The sequence below is a fragment of the Acomys russatus genome, chromosome 24 (assembly GCF_903995435.1).
Source record: "Acomys russatus chromosome 24, mAcoRus1.1, whole genome shotgun sequence".
NCBI lineage: Eukaryota > Metazoa > Chordata > Mammalia > Rodentia > Muridae > Acomys > Acomys russatus.
In genome coordinates, this window is record NC_067160.1 from 40130662 (window position 1) to 40156913 (window position 26252).

Below are 26252 nucleotides of genomic sequence, written 5' to 3' on the forward strand. Positions count from 1 at the left end.
GTTATAGAGTATTACATAAATAGTAGGAAATAGTACTGAAATAAGTGACAAAAAAATAAGCCCTACCCATTTCCTACATATAATCCCTAGCACCCACTCATAGTCTCTCTGCTGACTGTTCCCAGACTGCAAAATAGATAATCAAAGTTGATACAATTCAAGGGTGTCATTTCTTCTTGGAGTACGTTTGACTTTTTATTGTGATGTCAGCATAAACAACTTGTCCCTGTAGACATGCTTATCTTAGTGCTGTTATTACTAGAGTTACATTAACCACAGTTCCCACTGCCCTTTCCTTGCTTAATGTGGTTAAGAAGTTGTCTACACGACTCATTTCGCAAACATACAGTTACTGCAAAGATGTTAGAAGCTGATATGATTATAACAGACACATAACCACTGAAGACACATCTCCCTTTGCCTCTTCCTGTTTCTCCTGATGATCTTATATTAAACTTTAATTATCGTTATCATTACAGGTGAGTTATAAAATAGATGGCTCCCTGGTTTGTGTCAGTGGGTAGGTGAATGGGTGTGTGGCTGAGGAGAATTGCTTTCCCTTCCATAGGCATCATCCCTGATTTCAATTCTAGTGATCTGTGACTTTGCCTGACTGTGGAGGTCTCCATGCACTGTGTGAATTGTGCAGTTCCATACACTGTGCAGACATGGAATAGAACTTCACACTTTCTACATGCCTTCTCACCACTTACATTATGTTTTAAATGATACCATTTATTGATGCCAAGTGCCAAAGCTCTCCATGGTAGAGACATAGACTTTGGAGTGGATGTTTCAGTAGCATAAACCCAGAGTGAATGACATGAGAGTTCCTAGTCAGAGTGATAACCTAGTCCGTTATGGTAACATTTAGAGTCACTAGTTGCTGATCAGCTGTCACCTGCTCAGGCAATCAGGTCATAAGATTACACAAGCACAAATGGAGTCAGACTCCAAGATCACAGCTGGAGGCAGCTGTGTGACCACCATTGCTTTCAGAAGGCCTCTGATTTCCTCCTTTGATACTTGTTTTATAAAATGTCACAGAAGTTGTAAATAAAAATCTTTCATGAGTTTGTTAAAACTGAACAACTCATTGTAACAGAGGGACAATAGCACTTGGGAAGAAAGTCTCAAGCTGGTTACAAATCAATTTCTCAGTTTTCATTGAAAAATAAATCTGTAGATTCATTCCGAAAAGGCTATAGAATGCCTACTACCTACTTCTTTACCGTAACCCTGGTGTTATCACTAGAAACATCCACTAAAATCACTTTTTAAACTCTTATTAAAATCCAAGTAAATGAGATCCTGTGGCTTTTATAGGTTATACAGAGTGAGGCTTAGTGTCCCAACTCTCCTTTTTCCTTACTCTGTTACCCTGAAGATTCCCCAGATAGACTATTAAAAATTATTTAAGGTTTGCCCCCCCCCACCCTGTATCATCTTTGTTGGCTGTGCAACTAATTACTTATTTCAATGATATTCATTGCAGCATCATTTGTTGGTTAAACAAAAGAAGAAAATTCACACAAAGAGGCAGATGTGAGTGAGTTGTGCTTGGTTAGGGAGTGCCTCACAGTGCCCATCTCCTGTTGAAGGAATGATGTGTCACAGTCTTCTTCAAAAGCATGTCTTTCTTTGCTGTCCGTTTTCATTAATTTAGATATGGGTCTAAGATGATAAATGATGTTACTTCTAATTATGGTTACATGCAGTTAATTTCCTTCCTTTTTTCCTAAGCTTGGTGTGAAAGGCAGTTTCCTCTCAATGAGTGCAGGGGTGCATTGGTTACTGGGGGGGGGGGGAATACTGATGGAGCTGATCTCCCTGTTGCCTTAGCAACACATTTATTTATCAGAGGTTGAAATGACATGAGTTAATATAGCGCATACCTGCTGATCGGCAAACTCCCCTATTTCAGTTGCAGTTGACAATTAAGTCCTGGACAGCTACAGCCAGGGGTTAATGTTCCTCATTAGGAGAACTGGGTCATTACTGGGAAATCAAGGCACTTAAGGCAGCATGGGTAAAATACAAAATTCAGCATCTAGAAGAGTGAGGCTCTTTTATGTTAATTAACCTTATTTTCCTAGGTTTAAAAAAAATCTTTCATGAGTATGTCAGTGGATCAATTAATTGAAAAAGCTAGTATACTTTACTCTGAGTTGTCTTCATTTCCTTTGCAAGGATTTCATTATTTTATGGAAAATTCTTATGTCTATATGATGAGTAAAAAGGGTATTAAAATTAAGAAGGGAATCATCATGGAAATCAGTTTTATCACAAGGGAGTGAGCAAATAAAAGCCTTGGCAATGAAAATAAATAAGCTGTGCTAATACCTCACCTAAGGAGCAGCATGGAAGCCGTAAGACCTGGGGGTGTTTGGAGGGACTTCCCACTTCCTTATTAAGCAGCTACATAGTTATGTGACCTTCAGAAACAGAAACTTTGGCAAAGCGATTCTGGCGATTTGAAACATTCTTCTTGCAGAAGGCTGAATAGCAGTTAAACAGTAACATTTTAATTCATAACTGACTTTTTAAAATACTAGCAAAATTACATACACTGGTTGAAAGTTTTTTATTAAACTGTCTCAGAGGGTGTTTTTTTTTTTTTATTTGATGTGTTCATAAATAATGTATCAAGACCCTTCTTAAAGCTCTATTTTTTAATTTCTTTAAAAAGCCTTTATGTTGAAAGTGGGATATTTACAGAGTAGAAAAAGATTTATTGTACAGAGTCCTGTTCTATCTTCATTATTCCACTGGCGTGACTGAAGCCTCCTCTTGCCAGTTCCTTCACTTCTGGAACGCAGTGACACAGACAAAAGCAAAAACATCCTAGCTAGGCTTTGTCCCCCAAAGACTCAGCCTCTTCAACTCTAAACCAAAATTGCATACTTTAAACTCTTTTTAACTTAAAAAACCTTTGCTTGAGCCTTACAGACATGAGGTAGAATTCTTACTGACCTCCCTTACCTGAGGTTAGAGTGACTATTGTGGTTCTTGGCATTATTTTTCACCTGTCAGAAGGAATTTTCCTCTAACAGTGAAGTCTTCAGATACTTTCTTAGGAAACAGTCCTCACCACACCCAGTGGGCATTAGTACATTGTCACTCGTCCTTGGATTGTCATGCAGTGTCAGTGCTCATCCTCAGGCGGGCATAACCATGGTAACCCTAAGCAGTCACGGTAGCTAAATAGCACTGAAAGGCCACTTGGTTTGAAACTGTGCTCCAAGGTGAGCAGTGCTCTTCAGCTAGGACCAGTCCGTGGGTTCAGCAAGAATATCCTCAAGGAGTAGAGCTCTAGAACGAGAACACAAGCCAAAGACTCTAGAGCTTCCTAAAATTCCTTTCTCTTTTTCTCGGGAAGCCTGTTGGACCACATTTTCTAGCCTCTATGTGAGGTGACCACTGAATTAAATCTTAGCATTTAATCAGAATGATGTTTTCCTATATTCCACTTCCTTTCCAGCTAGACCTTGATGGTGGCGATGCCTCCCTTGTTTTGGAGCCTTATATTACCCTGTAAAGCAAGACCACTTGTCAGATCTCTGCCAGCCTGGCATTACAAGGGTTTTATACATGCTCAGTCCATGTCACCTATGAACCTGCCTCATCTGGTCTCACTAACATAGTAACGATAGGGAACAGAAGTAGCCAGGATATTTGATGAACGTTTTGGCTGTAGTGGGCCAAATACGATGCTATTTAGTGATAATGAGGTGGGAAACCGTTGAAGAAGAAAATATTTAAAACTTTTCTTCATTTGCACCTATTAAGTTAGAGAGATGTTTTCTGCCTGCAAGTGGATATGTCTAGTAGGACGTTAATACTCAAGTATAATTCAGATAAGAAGAAAAGGCTGAAGATGGCAACCTGAGATTTGTCAGCAAGATAAGTACAGCTTCTTTAAAGCACTTTTAATATGCTAGATTTTACATTTAAATTTTAACTTCCTGGTTATAAACATTGAACCAGTTGTGCCCTGCTTACGGTTTTGGCAGTCTGGCCACTGCAATGGCCTTAGTTGTGATTGTCATTAGCATCATGTCGGAAGACAAGTGACCCACTCTCTACCTTCAGTTCCTTCTTTGGAGGAAAGGTATAATGTTGCCTGTGTTACAGGATGGAAGGTGATGTATGAAAATGAGCTAGCACACACAGTTCCTGGACAGGGAGGGGTAGGGGGACTAATAAACAACTTTGGTTATTTTTATTAGTTAATTAAATTGAACCCTTGATTAGCTTACACAGGACTGTTGCTCTTGCCCACTCTCTCCTATTGGTTCAAATCCATTTTTCTTAACTCTTCTAGAAAAAGGAAAAGAACGATACAGCTAAATAAAGTCATCTTTTTTTGTCTCCATTTTCAGCCTACCAAAACAAGTACATACTGTGCAGAAAAATGGAATTAAACTACAGAACAAACACTTCTAAGTGGCTGCCTTGTAAATGAATTCTATAAAAGGCTACCAAATGTCGCTTCTCATTGTGTGACTGTTAGGGTATTGCTAAACCTGGATGGAAGGGGTTTTTTTGAACCTTTTACATCAAGCACTTGCACTGTAAATATCACAAATTATTTCCATTTTTAACAAGATGGATGCCATCAGCTTTTGAGTAATAATGGTGGTGCCTAGACAGCAAGAAAATAAAACACATGATTTAAACATGGCCTAGTGGCCTGAAGAGACATTAAGGATACACACAGACAATACTACAATGAGCTCTCACCTAACACAAGTTAGAATAATCACTTTAAAAATGTGTTGGCCAGGATGTAAAGAAAAGGATGGGAACGTGCACTGGCTGGTTTTGGGTCAACTTGACACAAGCTGGAGACATCAGAGAAGAAAGAGCCTCAGTTGAGGAAATGCCTCCATAAGATCCAGCTGTAAGGCATTTTCTCAATTATGTGTGGCACCATACCTGGTCTAGTAGCTTTGGGGTCTATAAAAAAAGCAGGCTAAGCAATCCATGCTGAGCAAGCCAGTAAGCACCACCCCTCCAGTGCCTTTGTATCATCTCCTGTCTCCAGGTTCCTGCCTGATTGAGTTCCTGTCCTGACATCCTTCAGTGATGAACTGTGACGTGGAAGCACAAGCTGAATAAACCCATTCTTCCCCAAGTTGCTTTGGTTATGGTGTTTCATCACAGCAATAGATCGCTGACCAAGACAGGATGTTGGTCAGTATAGATATTCTATACTATGGTAGGAATGTAAACTAGTACAGCCATTATAGAAATGAGGGTAAAAGTTCCTCACAAAATTAAAAATAGAACTATGCAAACCAACAATCCCATTGTTGAGTGTGAATCCAAAGAAAACCATACCAGTCTATTTTTGATAGCTAAGATATTGAATCAACCTGACTGACTGATGGCTAAAGAAACTATTCATACACCATGAAATACTATTTAACAATAAAAGATAGATCCTGACATTTGTGACAAAATGGATAAACCTAAAGGACAGTATATTAAGGGAAGTAAGCTAGACACAGAAAAATCTATCTCGTCATTCACTCACGTGTAGGCTCTAAAGCAGTGGTAGGCCCTAATTATGGAAACGTGTTACATGTCCTTGAGACCTGTGAGAGCAGTTCCAGAGGAGCAATAGTGGAGAAGAACCACGTCAATTCTGTCAGCAACATCCCATAATCTAAGGGTCTGAATGAAATAAAGGAAGCCTGCCTTCTCTCTTGCTGTTTCTTGCTGCCCTGAGGTAAGTAGCCAACTCCAGCAGCCGAGAGATCCTGAGTGCCTCAAGCTCAAAGGGAACCAAAGCAAACCTCTCCTTCCTTACATTGCTAGTGTCTGATGCATGTCATAGCACCACAGAGTCCACTGACATTTGTTGGCAGCACAGAGTACACTGGTAGATAGCAGAAGGGGATGCATTCAGGAAGTCTGTCACACAGCAAAACTACAGGTTAGGATGCATGCTTGAATACTACATGCTCTTAGCACAGTAGCTCTGAGGTACCACATCTGCTTACTGGATGTAAGCATTTCAGAATGTGTGTGTATTTTACAACCCACATATGCAATGAAAGCATTCAGTAGTGGCTGTTGGCTGAAAACTGAAAACACAAGAAAATTCAGGTGAAAAGAAAAACTAGCAGTGTATAATTTTAAGAATTAGAATGTAGTTTAAACATATGAGCTGGTAAATGCATTTCCAGCCTATACACTCATTATTTTCTCTTGTACATTGCCTTTAAATGATTGCTAATAATCACTGCTATCATGTGTGACATGATATGGATATTCACTGTGACTGTGATAGATGGAATGTCAAAGGTTTGGTGCCCAGGGGGCAGCATTGGAGGTGCTGAGGAGCCCTAAAAAGTCCTTAGGTTGGTTCTCCCATGCACTGAAAGGGGATTATGAGACCTTAGGCCTAGAAGCTCCTCTTCCTGCCTCATGTGTGAATGGTTCCAGTACACATGTCTTGTGTTTGCTACCCGGTCAGGTGCTGAGGTGGGAGCACTCATTCCTCCCTCCATGTCTGTAACCATCTCATTGTAGTAACTGTCATACATACACCGTAGACACTCTTGCCAGAGCTTACAATCCACATTTCTTTCTTAAATTTACACACTCCTTGGACTGTTAATTAGAGACCCACACACCTTTGCTCTTTGTTGCTCTCCCCTCTTGTACTTCCCAATGCTCTCTCTTCCCTGGACATACTTGAGAGTTGTTTCCACTGAGGCACAGTTGGCGGCAAACTCATTGCTAAGTATTGTTTCCTCTCTATTGCTCTTTAGAGGAATTTTGCCAAGTATAATGTTCTAAGAGAAGACTATATCTCATCAGAAATTTATAAATTAATTCATCTAGTTTTCCTCTGTAGCCACTTTAAAGATTTTGTCTTCTTTGTTTTTCACCTTTACTTTGATACATCTAAGAACCCTCCTTTATTCCTTTATTCCTTCCTCCCTCCCTCCCTTCCTTCTAGTCTCACGTGGAATTTGTCAGACTTTTTAAGTCTTAGTGTTTTTGTCTGTATCATTTATGGAAATCATTTACATTACATCTTCAGCACCTGCCTCTGTCTCATTGTGCCTTCTCTCCTGAAAGCCTGGCCTTTGTTTGTTTTTATCCCCTCATGATCCTTAATATTTCTCATCCACAGCTCTTATTCTGCCTTCTGATTTTGTTCTTTTGAGTTTGCTGTTACTTACTTCCTTTGACTAATTTCTATTATTATTTTTATTTCTCTGATTGTTTTACTTCACTTTAAAATTGTTCAGTCATTTTTAATATTTTTCTATGATATATTTTATTCTTTAATTTTGTTTTTTATTATTTTTTCATTTTTAATATTTATTTATTTGTCATACATTTATTTTTATTTTCCTTCAATCACTGTCCACATATGTTTTACATGATGTATTTGGTAATCCCAGTATCTGATAAATTGTGGGTCTTCTGTAATTCTTCCACTTTGCTCCTGCTATGATTTTAATATTTCCCCTTGTGCTTTTTATTGTAAAACTTTATTTGTATTATTTTTAATTGCATCTAGTTTTGTGTGTCTGTATGTGGATATGTGCACATGAATACAGGTGCTCATGAAAGTCAGAGATAGGATCCCTTGGAGCTGAAGTACATACAGTTTGCTGAAAACTGTTGGCCTGTCTCTCCACCCCGCTTGTGCTTTTGATATTTGATGATGTGGGATGCCTGAGTCCTACCTGAGCTATATATGGATTTCTCAAAGGGAATATGCATTTGCCTTTGTCAAATGCTGATAGCACCTTGCCCCAAGCTGCTTCACACTAAATTCTCACCTAAGGTTATTCGTCAGTTTGGGCACTTAGTGGGTTGATATGAGGTAGGGAAGTTACAGAGGACTATTTCACAAAGCCGTGGATCCATCCTTACAACATTGCTTCCATGCACACAGTTCCTTCCATCTGCTGTTCACGCACATAGTAACCAGTAGGTCTTAACATGTGGACATTTTAGACAGGTGACAATTACGAGGAAATGTGTTTGGTTTTGTAACTTAGCATAAATACATGTTAAATGAAGTTGAACCGAGTGCTAACTGTAGAGAACTCCCAAACCATTCCCTACTTACACTATTGACACATTCAACACAAATTCCTAAGAAATCGCCATTTCCTGTGCCCATATGTGTCACATTATCATGTGCACACAGACTGTATCTGGACTTCCTGTTTGAATCTGCTTCTACTCTACTTACCACTGGGTAAAATGCTGGCCCCTCTAAGCTTGTTTCTTCTATAACCTAAGAGAACAATGGCACTTACACCGTAGCTGCTGTGAAGGCGATGGTCCCCTCTACCCAGTGGGCTTAAGAAGTTCTGAATTCATTTAAGTGCTTTGTAAGTTCCTGGTGTCATTGTAAACCTGCTTTTTCTATAACCCATACAAGGATGCTTAAGAGCAGATTGAGATGGCATGGTCTCAGCTGACATTGGACCGCATATCGCCATGGTTGGTTTTTGGCAATGGCCTCCCAATGTTGGTATCTACATAGTTAATTCTCCCTGTCTACAGAATGTACTCTTCATGCCAGTGATGGCTGTAGGGGCTCCTTGGCTTGCTGTTGCACTATGTAGACCATGCTGACTCTGTCTAGCAACTTCTTTGTCATCTCAGAACTTGCATGATTTGATTCATTTCTAATATCCTTGGGCCTCATAGAGACCTCTCTGGCTCACACTATTTATTTTCCTCAATCATTGTCATTCCATGCTGACCAAAAGGGTTTCTGCAGAGCAGTTGCCTCTCTGGGTTCAAGTAGCAAAGGATGAGTACTTTGCCATCCCCTCACCAGTGTTCATCTGATGTGTCTATCAGTGTTCGTAAGTGTTCAGTGTATCTCTACCTAAGGGCATCGTACACCCTGCAAAGAGCATCTCTATTCACACGCCCTGCATCTCCAGCCAAGAGACTGTTTCGATGTTTATATTTTGGGGCTTAGGTGATAAGAACAATATTAATTAAACTGTACTTTGTATTATTCTCCAAAACTGTTTCTAGTCTTCAGTCTCAGATGTCGAAACTTAGCTGTCTTCTCTTTGCTTATCAATCAAGTAATCTTACCTAAAGGCAGAGACTCTAGAATGTCCTATTGCTGGCAGGCAGAGTGTGTTTGGAAAGTAAGGAGTATCAGTTGGGGTAGGCTTAAACATATTGATTAATACTTCCCTTTTTTCATTATTCTGTATTTTCTCTTTACCTATAATGTTTTTGTATGCATTTTTAATTAATTTTTATACAATATACTTTGAGTCAAAGGAGGGAGGGGAATATGATTAATATTTTTAATACCCTTCTACATGTGTGTTAGTTTGACTTGTTGGCTTTTTGTTTGGTTGGTTTTGGTTTTATTGTTTTGTTTTGTTTTTCTCCTTCTGGCTTCAGAGAATCCCAAGATTAAGTCCGTGCAAAATAAGTTAAATCCCAAAGAAGAGACAACTACTATGCCAGGAAAAGTCAGACAATGCTTCATAGAGGAAGTAAGCAGCATTGGAAAGGATTCCTGTAGATATGTGTGACCCCAAGTCACTGTGTTACAGGAGATAGCAGTAAACTAGTCTTGAGTGTGAACCTGTAGTCAAGAAGCTCAGCCAAAACTGCAAGCCTTTTGTTTGCATTTGTAATTCTGAGCTCAAGATACAAGTCTGTGAAATCTCCCATCCACACTGCCATGGCAACTGGTGTTGTCACTGTGCTGGTCTTATTTAGTTAGCCATATTCTTGAGATTTCCTGAGTATAGCTTTCCTATTTATATAGAGAAGTCACTATCTATCAGCAGGTGCCCTGGTCCTCTGGCCCTTACAATCTTTCTACCCACTCTACTGCAATGCTCCCTAAGCCTTAAGATGTTCAGGAGTTCTGCTGTAGATGTATCAACTAGGACTGGATCAGTTGTTCTTGGTCTCTCTCTGCTGCAAAAAGAAGCTTCTTTGATGAAGACTGAAAGCTACACTTATCTGTGAACATCGTAAGTATTTAGAATGCAGTTCTAGAATATACTAGCTTGGGAACGTATCATTAGTAGGTTTTCTTCTGGGTTCCATAGCCTCACGAGCTACAGATGTAGGCTAGATTGATAGTACTCAGCATGAATTCCCTCCTATAGAGCAATCCTTAAGTTCAATTAGATGGCTGTTGGTTACTCTGAAGATATGAGTACCACTATTATACCTTTAGGGATATCTTGCCATCATGGTTATTGTTATGATTTGGAGGCTTTACATCTTTCCCCAGTTGAATAAAATGCCCTGATTCCCCCACCCCACCCCATTTATCCTTTTACTGCTCTTATCTTCTACTGTCCCTCTAGGGCTCCTTCTCCTTCCATGATTCCTTTTTACTTTATTGCTTTTGTGGTGACTCCACATGATATATCTGAAGACTGAGGACTGGGATTCATAAACAAGGGATGCTTCTCTGTCTTTCTGTCTGGATCTTCTCACTCATTATGATATTTTCTAGTTTCATTGTTGGTAATGGCATATACCTACAAATGTCATCATTTCATTTTTCTTTATAGCTAAATAGAATCCCATTGTATATATTCACCACATTTTCCTTATTTGTTCATCATTGACTCTCATAGGCTTTACTCCTACATGAAAGCTCCAAGCAATTAATGACTGCTGAAAGAAGATTCAGTCTTCTCCAGAAATGCACCCCCTGACAGGTGATCTAATCACAAGTAATCAGCCACATATACAAATAAACAACACTAAATGGACTCAGCAAGTTGTATTTACATATGCATATATATGTAAAACAATAATAATTAGGAGGTCATGAATTTGAGAGAAAGTGAGGGGAACATAAGAGTCATTAGGGAAAATATGGAAATAATGAAAATACAGTACTCATGAAATTCTCAAAACTTTTTAATTTAAATGTGAAAATAAAATCACACACATGCATACAGAAAGATGCAGGGCCTGGGGCTGTACCTGATCTGCAGTGAACTTATAGGAACTTGAGACGCCCCCCAGCCCTACCCTGGTCTAAAACGTGCTGGCCTTGAGCCAGTGCTCAGAAGCCTACTGAACTGGAAACTGTGTGAAATGGTTAACCTGGTGTGAATGCCATCCGTACTTTGAACATTACCCTTGAGCAGTTGTGAAGTGGGTAAAGGCTTTTTAGGCTCTCACCGTCACACTTTTACACATTGCTCATCACTCCTGGCATGGGCTTTGATGTCATACTGAGATGCCCAAAGCATCCATTTGCAAGGTCACACAGTTTTTACCTTTCTGTGTCCTCTTCACATTCAGAGTCTTTCTTTCGGTCTGCCCCTGACCCCTTAACCGTCTGAACACACTTTCTCTTTGACATCTCATCCAATGCATTAGTCCCAAAGGAATAGAAGATGCATCTTTATTTTTTTAAATATATTTTATTGATTTATTCATATTACATCTCAATTGTTATCCCATTCCTTATATCCCAGTGTTAGTTCTTGTCAATACCTTTTTTACTTTTATAGTCAGAAGAAATTTACTTTCTTAGCTCCTTTTACGAAGAGAATCTCAAAAAGGGAATTTACACCTACTGTCTAATCACATTAAGTCTTATTTCGGGCAGAGCTACTGTGAACACAGTACCTCACTTCTATGAGAACATGTACAAAGTTCTACCTTAAGGAATCTCGGGCATTGTGCCTAGGACAGGTGAGATGTGATGGACAACAGACTTCCTTCTGATCTGCAAAGCACAACACAGTGCAGGGCTGGAATCTGTAGTCCTTGAACGAGGACTCTTCTGGCCCGTTGATCATGCCTGTGTCATCCTAGCACCTTGCCTAGTTCTGCTTCATATGTAAGGCCCTGAATTTAGACAAGGACATGCTTGTCCCAAGCCTAAAAGTAGGGCACACAATTCCGTTGCTATTTTCAACTGTTAGACTTGCAATAGTACAGCAAAAGCAATGCCAGTTAACTGGTATCTAGAACTCAGCTGATGTGGTTTGTTCTCAATCATTCTGAAAATAAGATGGCTCTACCGGGCATCCTTCTGAAGAGCAACTAATACTCAATCAACTGAAGCACTCAGCCATAGGCGCTTTCTGCTTAGGCGCTTTCTACATAATAGGAACCCAGTAATTTCATCAAAATTATTAAAATTGTACTTTAGCTTAATATTTCCAAAATGTGAAGTTACTAACAAACACTCTAACTTTTAACCTTAAAAACTGTCAATAAATTTGAAAAGTATAAAAATGTGAAAGAAAAGTGGAATGAAGTCTAAAGAAACTCTAGTCCCTCCACCATAAAGAAAAAGAAAGAAAAAAAAAATTCTTCAATTGTACTCCACAAATTCACATCCTGTCCAGATATGTATCATATTTCTCCTAATTGAAGCTGTACTATAGCTTAATATCCATTTAATTCTAAATCTTTGTGTCACATATATCACATAGAATGTATACTGCAGAGTCCATTTTAAGTAAGAAAGATAGAAAGAAAGACAAAGGAAGAAAGAAAGAGAGAGGAAGGAAGGAAGGAAGGAAGGAAAGAAGGAAGGAAAAAAAGAAGAAACCTCCAGGAGCTAGCAAGACAGCTCTGCAGATAAAATGTTTGCCTCCAAACATGGTTGACTTGATTTCTGTTTCTGGGATCAACATAGTAAAAGGAAATGACTTCTGCATGTGATTTATGTGACCTTCACATCGCTTGTGCCCCACAAACACACAAAAAATAAGCAAGAAAATCTTATTTTAATGCAAAGATTTCCATGACATTTTAGTGTAAAATGTATAGTGTATAATCCCTTTAAAAGATTTATTTGTTTATGTGCATGAGAGTTTGCCTCCATGTATGTATGTATGTATGTACATACGTATGTGCATATGGTCTGTGAAGACCAGAAGCGGGTGTTGAACCCCTGAAACCAGAGTTACAGATGATTGTAGGTCTTCTAGGGGAAATAAAGCATCCAGTGCCACTCTGATTTGTAAATTAATAAATTATGTACTCAGAAAAACTCTTTTGTACTAGCTATGGCACTTGTGGGAACCTCCTACAAAGATGGTTCTCAAATAGGCTCTGTAACCCCCTACTTTGTACTTCATTGCTATTCGTCACAACCAAACTGGGGACAAGGAAGAACACTAGCAACCTTGTTAGTGGTTATCAAGAGAGCCCAGGCCTTCCCTTTGCAGGGACATGGGCCAGCTCTCCACTCCTGCCTGTACTTTGATCCTATCTGTAAGCAGCCTCTCCACCTTCGTGTAGTTTCCCAGGTTTATGTCTTCCAGTGGTGCTCACATGTCATTTTGAGTTCTGCTTTCTGTTTTCAGGAGCTCCAGAGAAGAGAAAGGAAGACATAACAACTACTCTCCTAGTTTCACTTGCAGTTATTATAGGAGATTGGTAGGATGTTATATAGCCGTGGGAAGGTTTGGTGGGTGTCTGCATAGTGCCTGGAAAGGACTTACATAGTTAAGTGTAAATTGATATTTGGGTTAGTTGTTGATAGCTGATGTGAGGGTGATGGGGGTAATAGTGGCTTGAGTGACTGGACTTAAGGTAATATTTGACAGGATTAGGAAAAGAACATTTTTGATGTGAACTCATGCCTCATACACAAGCACAAATTTTACTTTAAATCACATTTACATTGTCATATTAAAAATAATAAATTTTGAGTACTGACTCTGAGTTTAGAACAGAGCAGGCTTGTACTTTAGATGTTTTCATGGATTATAAATACATTCAGTATATTATAAATGACTGATTTAAAAATATAAATAACAGACTGTAGTTTTCTCCAATATGATGATGAATAAACTGAGCTACAAGTTTCTGATGAAGAGGGTGACAGTGATTATGAACACTGGCCCTTCTTTATTGAAGTATGTTTACGGCTTACCAGCCACTACAGATTCTCTCTTCCTGTATCAGCTCCCAAATGCCCTCTAGAAGCTCTGACATCTTTTTAGACACACTGTTGTAGAGAAGGAAATTAAGGTTCAGATTGCCCTTGAATGCTGGTACTTAATAGCAGAACTAAGACTTTGACTGGCTTTCCTCTAGGTTACAAACTTAGTTCTGATAAACACATGCATTTAAAATTATAATCCGGGCCAGAGAAGATAGCTCAGTAGGTAAGAATTCTTGCAAATGAAGACCTGAGTGCAAATCCCCGGTACCCACATAAAAAAACAGGTATACCTGCACATGACTATAACCCTAGCATTTTGGGGCAGAGGCGGGTGGATTCTGAGAGCTTGCAGACCAGTCACACTAGCTGAAATGATGAACTTCCAGTTCAGTAAGGAACCTGGTCTCAAGGCAATAAGGCAAAGAGTAATAGAGGAAAACACCCAAAGTCCTCCTCTGTCCTCTGTATGCATGTCCAAGGTGCACCATCCTAGTGTATATGCACTATACTGCACACACACACACACACACACACACACACACACACACACACACACACACAAATAATTAAAAATAAATGATAATCATCCTTGAATTTATGATTGGCTTTTGATAGGTTCCTCTTTCCTTTGGGGGAAGTTTACATGCATCTCTAAAGCGATATTTTTAAATGGTCTCTCATGAAGTGCACCATCTTTCTTTGTCACCCACTCTTCACGACAAATACAGCACTGTGATGGCCACTATCAATAAGTACATTTAACTAATGGGGACTTTTGTTTACCAGGCTTCTCACTGTGAAAGAAACTTTTTTTGAGTGTTAGAATTCATTTGTAGCATGTAATGCCATTTAAGTATTCAAAATGTCCTTGTTCTTTCCATATAAATTAGTCCTCTTTTGGAATATAATATAACTAACCCTTAGTAATCCTAATAAGCAGCAGAAAACTGAAGTTGGCACTGGCTTCTTTTCTCTTATGACATTATGAGAGGGATGCATAGAACAATTCAGGTTTACTTTCTTTGAGCATGAGAGACAAAGCTGAGCTACATTTAAATACTGGTTATGAGATGAGAATGGCAGGTTCAGCACGAGGAATCGTTATGAGCTGGTCTAGTGGACGCACGTGCCATAATCACTGCCATGGCCCTCTGGTTTGCATAGTAGTCACTGCTAGTGAGGGAGGCCATCTCCTCTGAGGTCTCCATCAACCAAAAAGCAAATCAGTTTATTAGTATTTGGAAAGTGATAAAGAAAATGTGTAATGCACTAACATTTTTCTTTCCATTGGAAGGACTTCTTATTTAACACTTGGTTCATTTCTATTTTAACATTTTTAGATTGGATTTTTTTCTCAAGAAATTAAGAATGTTTCCCCATATAACTGAAGACCTTCCCTTTTGTAATCATGACAAAATGTTCACAACTAAATATGAAAATCTGTTATTAAGAGATGAAGTCAACTTGACAAGAGGCATGTAATAATTCCAAACCAAGTTTAGTAGTCTTAAAAAATGATCCTTTGTGTTGTTCGGTAGACGAGTCTTTCCAGACTTTTAGATATATATACACAGCTAGTCAGGGTGCAGCCATCATTCATCTGTTCATTTTAAACTCTATTTTTAGTGCTTGACAATGTCTGGTGTTTATGGACTTTGCTCATATGTGAGGATTTCAGACCATTACAGACCAATACAAGAGTATTGTGTATAGCTAAATAGCAGCCAGTATAAAAGGACATATCTGTAGTAAATCCTTGTTAGTGCAGGAGTCAGAGTGAGATGGAATTTCCCAGGATAAGTACAAGTAACAAAGTCAAAGTCAGTGACAGGGGCAGTGGACAAGGAAGACAAAAGAAAAAAGTCTGTTGCACACACAAGAGCTTTAGGCAGGAGAGCATGGGTGAAAGGAGGAAATAAAGTGGAGGGAATGAGCCATGGAGACACTTGAATGCTTGATGGGTCCACTATAGATTCTAGTCCGTGGACATTTTAGAGAAGAGAAAACAAGGAGTATTGTGTTGAAGAAATAGTGTAATTAGCCATTTTTAGAAGCAGCTTGGACAAGTAAGTATCTGAAACTCTGTGATGTCCTTAAGGTATAGAGGATAATGTTTACAGTAAAAATGGAGATGAGCAAGCAGGCTTTAAATTTACTGAAAACGAAAAGGTAGCCTGATTATTAATAAGCTATCCAGTAAAACAGATTGATTATCAATTTTCTTATGACCTAGAGAATATTGGGTGAATGGTGACATGCTGACTCCTGAGGCAAGTGTGATTATTAGTACTGTGTGATAGGTTTTAAGGTTTTTATTTTATTTGTAAAGGCTTCTCACTGCCTTTAGTGAAGCTGAATGGAGGCTCTGCAGAGAATCTGGTTTTAGAAGCCCTAAAACACTCTAGTAGGGAAGGGGTAAAAAGACTAGACTTACAGGAGTCACTGCACTCTAATGTCTTTCTCAATAATGTGCAAACTGCTGTGCTAGACGGTGGATTATCATATAATAGGGACATAGCTGTGCTCAAGGAGGAGGTGGGTATAACCTTGCAAGGAAGTAAGTCCTTCAAGTACATAAGTGTGGTGCAAGTGACCAGAGGATCCCTAGTGAACAGCTCTGCAGTTGCACACTTGCAGAGTAGAAGAAAATGCACAAGTTGGGAAAAAGAGAACTTTAAAAACTATAAGAAATAACTGTCTACCATTGGATACTAGCCCAACATGGATGACTTCTGAGAGTTCACTCAGCAGGGGATTAGGACAGATGCTGGGATTTGCTATTAGGACTCCAGGTGAGAGAGGTATGGGAGAATGGGAAGATAGAAGGACCCAGCGGGTCCTAGAAACTTACAAGAAGACCATCAAGGCTGGTGGATGTGGACCCAGGGTGCCTGTATAAACTGCTGTACCAACCAAGGGCAATGCATACAGTAAACCGAGATCCGACCACCACCAATCCAGATCTAGCCAATGGACAGTGCATTCTCCATAGTTATGTGGAGAGCAGGGACTGCCTCTGACATGAACTCTCGTGCCCAGCCCATTTGACTACTTCCACTTGGTGGGGAGGCCTGGTGGCACTCAGAGGAAGGGGAAGCAGGCTACCAGAATGAGACCTGATAGGCTGTGATCATATGGTGGGGGAGGAGGTCCCTTTCTGTAACAGACCTATGGGAGGGAAATACGGTCAAAGAAAGAGGGAGAGGGGAATGGGAATATACAAGTGAGGGGATAACAATCCAGATATAATCTGAATAAATTATTTAAATTTTAAAAATTAAATATAAAAAAGATGTAAGTGTCACTTTCAGTATTTCTTGGAACGTTTAAAAACGGGAATCAACTTAATGTCAAATATTACAATTATCTAATGAAAAGTTAGCATGTTTATATAATCATTTTAAATATGATTTGAATTTATCTGTTCCTGTAGACATTTAGTGAAAATTCAAGTGCAGAATAGGTGACATTAATCTCATAAAATGAGAAAGGCAGATAGTACATACCTTTACACAAGCATTTTTGAGTATGCACAGGAAGAAGTATGGAGTTCACTCACCAAACAACTGCTAGTATTAGTGACCCCTGCCAAGGAAGCATGTATCTCTGAATGACTTGTGTTTGTATGCACTCTTCTTTTATTGAAAGCTTAATTATAGATGTTTATGCATATGTCAAAATAATAGGATCTCCTTCTGTTGACTTATGAGTCATAGTCTCTTATCTTACCCTCCAGGACTTTAAGCTTCACTTGTATTCTTTTTTAAAACTTATTTTTAATTTACATTTTCATTTTACATCCTGCTTTTAGCCCCTTCCCTCCTTTCTTCTCAGTCCCTCCCCCAATTATCCCTATTCCCCCTTCTCTTGTCCTCAGAAAAGGGGAGCCCCACCACCACCACCTACCCACCCGAGCACATCAAGTCACATCTGTCACTTTTATTCTTTAGTCTACTTTCTTCCTGATCGTACCAGATAAATTCATTTGATCCCTAGATCACTAATCCATCTCCTGCAGACCTCTCTCACTTTTGAGACCATACGTAAGCTTTTAGATTGTTTGGTTGTTCCTGTCATTGTGTATTTTCAGTACCATCATCTCTATTGATAATTACTTAGTTACTATATATAATGGCTATCAACTCCCTGGAGGCCAGGGTAAAATAGGTAATCATCTTATTGCTATTCAAGGGGGAAAATATTCTCAAGGGCAATCAAAAAGTTTCCTAGACTAGATCCTGGGAGAAATGTCTACCTAGAAGAGATGGACACTGTGGTATTAGTTCTTAGTATTACTAGCATCCTGGTGCAAACATATCCCCTGCATGTAATTAGAGAAAAATAATGTTTAAGTCTAAAAGGAAATCTAATAGATTGGTCACTACATTTGAGGGAAAATGTCAAGACTTAGTAACAAACTAGGGAGATGAAAATTTGCCTGTGTAGCGCCTCTGAGACCTAGAGAAGTACTTATGCTCATTATGTTGAGATCCAGCAGCATGGGATGATGGCTGCTCAGTAATGTGGGAAGATGGATACAGTTTGACACCTATGACCTACCAGTTTGTTGTAGGTTCTGTGTCCTTGAGTTTCCTGACCAGATTGTAAAGGAAGAACTCACTGGCAAGTCAGACTAATAAAAAATTTTTTAAAAAAGTACTTATGAAACATATGGGAAATAACAAAGTCTGGGTCAGTCAGACTTCTAGAAATGGGGAGCTTCTCGAGGAAATCATTGGAGACCTAAGGGGGAAAATGTGGAAGGTAGCCAGTCAGATGGAAAGATCAGGAAGATGTAACACAGACAAGGGTACTAGGCTTTTGTGACTGTGGGATTTGGAGGTCAAAGCAGGTCATTTCCGTGGGCAAAGGTGTCTGATGGAGAACACACAGCAAGAAGGACATCAGGAAGCCCTCCTCCAGGAAAGCGCTCAGGGAGACCCAGGAGGCCCCGCAAGGGATGGAGCTGTGAATTAAGAGGGCCTGTGAAAAGTCGCCCAGAAGCAGTATACTGTAGAAAGCTCTCTTGCTAAGGAAGGCATTTCAAAGACAGCAAACACTGCAATGCAGAGGCAGGACAACGGGCCAAAGCTGAAGTGCGAACACATCTCTAACAGGTACCGCTGGCCTGGATTCCCAGGACAGGACCGCCCCCTCCTTTCAGCTATTGAAAAGAAAAATAAGAATATCAATATGTAAATAGCATGAAACTCTGAAACTTATGAATTCAATTTTGTTATTTAATTTCTGTCTGGTGGCACATTTCAAAGTATTAATAGAAGTCTCATACAGCCCAGGCCTCTGTCTTCCATTTCCTAACCTCAAGCCAGGACACCACTCATATGCACACTACCTACACAGCCTTGTCTTGTGGTCCTTCCCTTGACATTCACTGAGACCATGCTTCTCCTTATGAGAACAACTTGGTTCAGCATGCTCTTCAGGCCTTCCCTAGTAGTATCACTTAGAGTCATACACTCAGACTGACTGTCTGTCTGTCTGTCTGTGTCCTCCCCTGTTCTTGGACTGCTTCTTTCCCAGGTATTATTAACCTGGACTCTCAACTCTATTTTTTTTTTTTTTTTTTTTTTTTTTTTTTTTTTTGCCATCATTACCAGAAGTGAAGCAACAGAGAGTTCTATAATCATTGGCATGTTATACAAGCTTCTCCCTGCTGTAGGCCTCAACATTACAAGGGATTTAGCTTGTGAATAACCAAGAGCCCCCTACTATGGAGGACTGGCAGCATTTCTCCCTGTCCCTGCCTCCTCGAAGCATCTTAAATGCCTTCTAGATAGAAAGTAGAGAGGAAGCCGGGCTTGGTGGCGCACTCCTTCAATCCCAGCACTCGGGAGGCAGAGGCAGGTGGATCGCTGTGAGTTCGAGGCCAGCCTGGTCTACAAAGCGAACCCAGGACAGCCAAGGCTAACACAGAGAGATTCTGTCTCAGAAAACCAAAAATAAATTTTAAAAAGGAGATAAATTAATTAAATTTTATTTTAAAACTGTAGTATCAAAGGGCAAAGTATTAACACGTGTCAAAGGCAATGCTGAAAGCTGACAATGGGGATGCATGTTAAATTACAGAAATGGTGGTCAGGGTGTCAGTCCTAAAACATACATACAAGTAGCATTATACAGACTGAGCAGGTTGCCCTTATGTATTTATGAATATACTTATAATGATGATTAGTGAACCATGAATTTGAAAGAGAACAAGGAGGGGTATATGGCAAGGTTTGGAGGAAGGAAAGGGGAGAAGGAAATGTTTTAATTATATTCTCAAACAATAAAAGAAATAATATAACAAAAACCAATGCCAGGCATGGTAACATACTTGTAATCCCTGCCCTTGGGAGACTGAGATAAGACAGGCAGAACTTTGAGGTCCACTTGGAATACACAGTTCAAGACTAGCTCTGCTGTGACAAGACCCTATCTTAAAACAGAACAACAAAATTAAAACTGGGACTCCCTGTGATCCATTTACTATATACTACTAGTTATCTATTTAACGGGAAAAAATCAGTATATCAAAGGCATACGTCCCCCCTTCTTTATTCACATTATTCATAGCTGCAGTATATGGAATTGCCTATGTCTAATAACACATAACTGTATGAGGAAAATGAGGTACATGTATACAATAGAATACTCTTCAGCCAAAAATAAAGAATGGAATCCTGTCATGTGTATCAACATGGCTGAAACTAGAAATCCTTTTAAGTCAAATAAGCCAGGAACAAAAAGTTGAGTATTAAGTGAGCTCTTCTGTGGAGTATAATTTTGATCTCAGAAACTGAGTGCGATCGTGGTTACCAGGATCTGATTCTGTCCAGGCTTTGCACAGACCTGCTGGTCATTCTGGGAATCTGCTGCAGAGCAACTTCTCTCTGCACTGCCTTTCTCTCTCTGAAAGCAAAATGCATTAGGACTGCCCTCCAATTACCAGTGTATAAGGCTTTAAACAAATTAAAAGGGAAGAGTATTAAAGAAATAATTGTTACTGGAAGGTTTACAAAGTAAAAGAAAGAGAAATGAGGTAGAGGGCGGGGAGGGGAGGAGGAAAGACAGAAATTGAGATTGCAGAAGCAAAAAGGAACAAGAGAAATGAAATGAAGAAATTGGTCAGAAGTGAAGACTGCTGGCTAAATCATCCTTGAGCAAAAGTTGCACATACGGAAGGGAAGGCACATTGCTTGTTGCCATCAGGCAAAGCAAGTGAAAAGTACATGTCTTAGAAGACATATCAGACCAATCGGTGGTGACAACCAGCTTAAGAGGTAAATAAAAGCCTGTGTTTGAATAAGAAGCACATCACTGAATTTGGAAGTGTGAAATGTTTTGAAGTTTTAGTTAGTTGGTTAATTAGTTGCTTTGTTGGTTGGTTTGTTTTTATTGGAGAAATTGTCTTGTTTTATTGAAACAGGATCTCAGTGTTTAGACTAGACCTGTCTCAAACTTGAGATTCTCCTGTGGTTAGCCTTCCATATGTTAAAATTGCAGGATCCTGTCCTGTGAGGTAGAGCTTGTAATGAAATAGAGGCAGGTTAACAAGGCCTCGGGAAGGTAAAGATGTTTGAAACTATCTCTTTGGAGAATCTGTCATGTATTGCTTCTCCATATTGATTGTCTTCTCCAATAAGTTTTTAACACATACCTGTGTCTAATGATCTGAAAGTGAAACTATGGACTGAAGGGACAAGCTTCCTTATGCAGGAAGAAAGAGATACAAAGTCATAGATAAACAGAAGAAAAGGTATGACTCCTTAGCGATGGCATGTGAATTCTGGTGTGAGTTTTCTATGTGGTCTTTCAATGCTGGAAGGGTTATGTTTGATGGTTATGTGGTTGAGAAGATTAAGTAAGATTATGATCAGATGCTTAGTAGGAATGCGGATCAGCCAACGAGCAGCTGACTTTGTGCCACAGATGGTACTCTGATTGCAGGAAACTGTAGAGTAGTGAACACTTTGCCACCCCACATAGCATACATTTGCTTAGACACAAGAGTCTCCTCTCACCTTTGTATGCACTGCATATGGGACAGGTGCCCATGAGACAACCTGAATCTATCTTAACACAAAAACTCTGCAAAGTTTACTAACTGCTCTCAGATGTCTTTATCTAAAGGTGACATGTCAGTCAGCTTGCAATCCATTGGCTGGAACTGATCTTCACCCACAGCTAGGAAGTAAATATGGAATCTGTGTCCCAGAAAGAGACATGGATATTAATGAACACAAATAATGCCCCCACCCCCTTGCTCAGTTCAGCACTTGGTTCCTAGTGAGCAAAGCAGGCATCATCTGTCCCCTCTACAGAGCTCTGGGTGTAGGGTAGCATTCTTCTGGGAAGAGCCAGCTTCCCCCAAGCCAGGCAGGAGCTAGATCAAGCAAACTGCTCAATATCTACACAGTTACATGGGGAAATAGGAAATGGTAACAGTATAAGTGACAAGTACGGAGAACTTAGAATCTTCAATAAATATTTACTGAATGAGTGCTAAGTGAGGAATAAGAAGAAATTTAGATCTCAGAAACGAAACGGGAAAGGCAACAGAGAGAGACAGATATAGGAAGAAAAAAAAAAAACACATGGAAACATTTTATGCTTTTCAAATGTTCTGAATAATATTTGGGAATAAAAGCTGTTCTCGCCGTATCTTCTGCTTCCAGTAAGCCTGAAATATTTCCCTGCTGGTCTCTTCTGCCATGGTGAGAGTGTGGAGGGATTAATTCCCTGCCAGACTGTTCTGTCCTTACCTAGGCTGTAGGGTGGGTATGATTGGGAAACCTGGACCCTGGCACATCAACTGAAACGTCTTGTTAAAGCAAGTTTGTTCTGCTGACATTGTCAAACAGAGAGCCATGGGGGAAAAAGAAATCAAACAGCTGGGTGCTGGAAATGTTCAAGTTAAGCAGAAAGCCTATGAACACAGAGTTGTGGTAGAATATTAGGAGTGGGTTCTTTAAAACATTCAGAATCATTTACACAAACAAGGCTTATTAAAAACAAAATAGAAACCAGGCCAGAACAACCCTCCTTACAGTCACAGGCACTCACAGCTATTTGTTCTGCACAGGCAGGTCACAGAATTCATGCTTCTCAGCAACTTCTTTTACTCAAAAGTGTCAACAATTGAACACACAGTACAGAATATTTTTCCATGTCCAGAATCACACATACAACATTATTTTAAATGGCTGCTAAGAATTGTATCATATCTATCAAAATATATTTAGTGGTCACCACTTTAGAGTTTTACAAAGTTACCATTATAAATTTTAATGCTGTTATGAATACACTGTAGCAGAATTTCCATGTACATGTTTTTAGGCTGACTTTCATGTATTATATAATGTATGATGCACACACTAAGGCTTATTGCGACCATTATCAAACTGCTATCTGAAGACTGTTTCAACCATTTTCCACCAGAAGCATAAGAACATAAATGTGGACTTAGAGACGTAAGTTTCTTGCTGAAAGTGTGCTTCATCTTGATAGCAGATGTGTCACTGTTAAACCCATCGCTATACATCTACTTCTTCCTGCTACACCCACATGTAGAAGAGTTTCACATCTAGGTTTCTTTGAAAGTAATCTAAGACATGCTTGCGTGTTCTGCTACATGGGTCAGTTAATACCGTGGGCACTACATGGCCCATTGGCTGTCAAAAGCTCAGCCCTTGCATGGCACAGTACTTGCCTGCTTTTCAAGCCTCCCTTGTGCCTTGTATGGTATGGTATGGTCATTAAATGTGAAGCTCTTTAAAAGTTGAATATTATACAATTTCCCACCTCACTAAAAAAAAAATAATAAATAAAAATTTTTTCACCTAAATTGGTTGTCTTAATTAGGATTTTTATTGCTATGATGAGCATGGCCCAAAAGCAAGTTGGGGAGGAAAGGGCTTATTTGTCTTACACCACAATATTGCTGTTCATCATCAAACGAAGTCAGGACAGAAACTCATAGGGCAGGAACTTGGAAACAGGAGCTAATGCAGAGGCTTACTGGCTTGCTTCCCATGCCTTGTTCAGCCTGTTTTCTTATAAAACCCAGGATCTGGCACCACCCACAATGGGCTGGGCCTTTCTCCCACCAATCACCAATTATACATTACAAAACTCCCATACAGGCTAGCCTAAAACCTGATCTTTTGGAGGCTCCCTCCTTTCAGAAGACTTTAGCTTGTGTCAACTTGATATAAAACTATCCAGATACTGATTATTATTTTGGGCTTTGAGAAACATAAATCCAGTAACTGAGACGATAGCTTTAGCACAATCTACAAAGGTATATCTAAAATGCTGTAAAGCACGTATGATGAAGAATGCCTTGAAATTGTTGTTCTTTTCCTACCCTCATATTTCCGGAAGCAATTTCAGTTTAGCTCACCTTTCCTGCACTCTTGGCACCATAGTGCTAACCCCCTTGCTGACAACTAGCCTGCTTCCACCACCTAATGTGTGGCAGTCTGTCTGAAACGACTGAAGAACAACACTGAACCTACCCCATCGCGTCACTAGAAATCTCTTGCCCAGCTATAGACACCGGCTTGCTGCTCATGATCTCTAGTGATCACTTACCCAGTTAAGGGGTGTGTGTGTGTGTGTGTGTGTGTGTGTGTGTGTGTGTGTGTGTGTGTGTGTGTGTGTGTGTGTGTTGGTATCTGTTTTCAAAAGCACTCAGCACTTAGAATTGTTAGGCCATACTTCATAAAATAATTGCATCTCAACTGTTTAATTCCTAAAAGTCTGCTTTTGCTGGTACTATCAAGTGAAGCGGTGCTAAAAGTATCCAAATTCTCATTGATTAAAAGCTAACAGGAAGTTTCCAGAAACAAATAAAGAGTTTCCCCCACGTTATGAGACATTTTATAAGAACTTGAGTAAAAATTTTCCTATTTATAAGGGATAACTTTGGACAAGTAAACTTTACTTTAGGTTCGGCTGTATATTATGATTTAAACAAAATGAAAGGGGATTTGTACCAATCTTTTTTTGTGTTCTTATGTAAAATGACTACTGACTATTAAAGTTTTTGCCTACCTAAAAGAAACAGCTAACATATTCAATAGGTTGCAATGCATTTACTTTGTATAGAAGCAATGAAAAAAGGCATTCAGTCCTAACTGCTTTAAAAATACTGGAATCTTTTAGGAACTACATTCTTTACCAAGTTAAGTTTCATTGTACCTACAAACTGCAACTACTTTTATACCATTATGCACATTATCCCCCACCACCACACATGTACAAACAGAGGGGGGAGAGGGAGGAAGGAAGGGGGAGAGTAGGGAGACGGAGAGGGAGGGAGGGAGGGAGGGAGACGGCTGGGGTGGGTATATTTAGAATACATGAGAGAGAGGATATTTAGAATACATGATATACCCAGGATCCGTAGCCATTTTTCTGGAACTCCAAATGAAGAATTTAGATAACTGAGGGGCTAGATTGCCCTACAGTGTTGCTCTCTCTTTAAGCTATCTTATTGTTCCATTGTTTCCATCCTTTCATCTAAGTATCTCCAAGAGAATCAGACTAGAAGAACATCTTACAGATAAGGTGGCAGTTATTTGATTGATATGGTTGAAGACAGCATACAGTATATTCTCTCTTCTCAAGCTGTTTGGAGTCTTTGTTCTTGCCCACAGCGGTAGTATATATGAAAACTATCCAAACCCTTCCCCATGGTGCATGTGTATAATACACATCATCTTAAAAAGCAATGAACATTCTGCCATTGCATCCTTTATTATTTGAAGTAAATCAAACTGAGAGGCATAGCACTTGAAACAAATTGTTTGAGAACTCTAATTTTATAAGATCTTACAGTCTCATAAGATTATAAATGCTGTTTTAAAATGTTAATTAGAAGATGCATTTGTTTTAATTCATGATACTGAAAATATTGACTGAATTGTGAATTAACACATTAAGGGGTACAGATGTCATTTTTCATGAGGTTTCCTGAATGATGTAATTTTCATATTTCATATAGCAGTTTAATAATATTACAGATTTATTTTATATAATTAGTAAATGAGAAATTCAATTACTGGTATATACTATTTTCTGTAATGAAAAAATCAAATTTCTGAATTATAAATAAAAAACAAATATTTTGAAGACATCTGGTCTACATCTGTCTGAAATACGATAATTTAAAACAGTGTAATTCAATGCAAGAAATACTGAAATATTCACACCTTAGAATGTTAAAAAATTTATTCCATTTAAATATGATTTGTTAAAGGATATTTTTCTTTAATTTTAGTGTCTTTTATCCTCTCATTCTGTCATTAGAGAAGACTGACAAACTGAATAAGCCAAAAACATT

General features: G+C 39.2%; 1 protein-coding gene across 2 annotated transcripts in view; it reads left to right on the plus strand.

Annotated features, from left to right (window-relative positions):
- The window catches only part of Gtdc1 (glycosyltransferase like domain containing 1), a 299932-nt gene that overhangs the window by 248194 nt on the left and 25486 nt on the right, over positions 1-26252 (plus strand). The gene's annotated exons all lie outside the window — the stretch shown is intronic.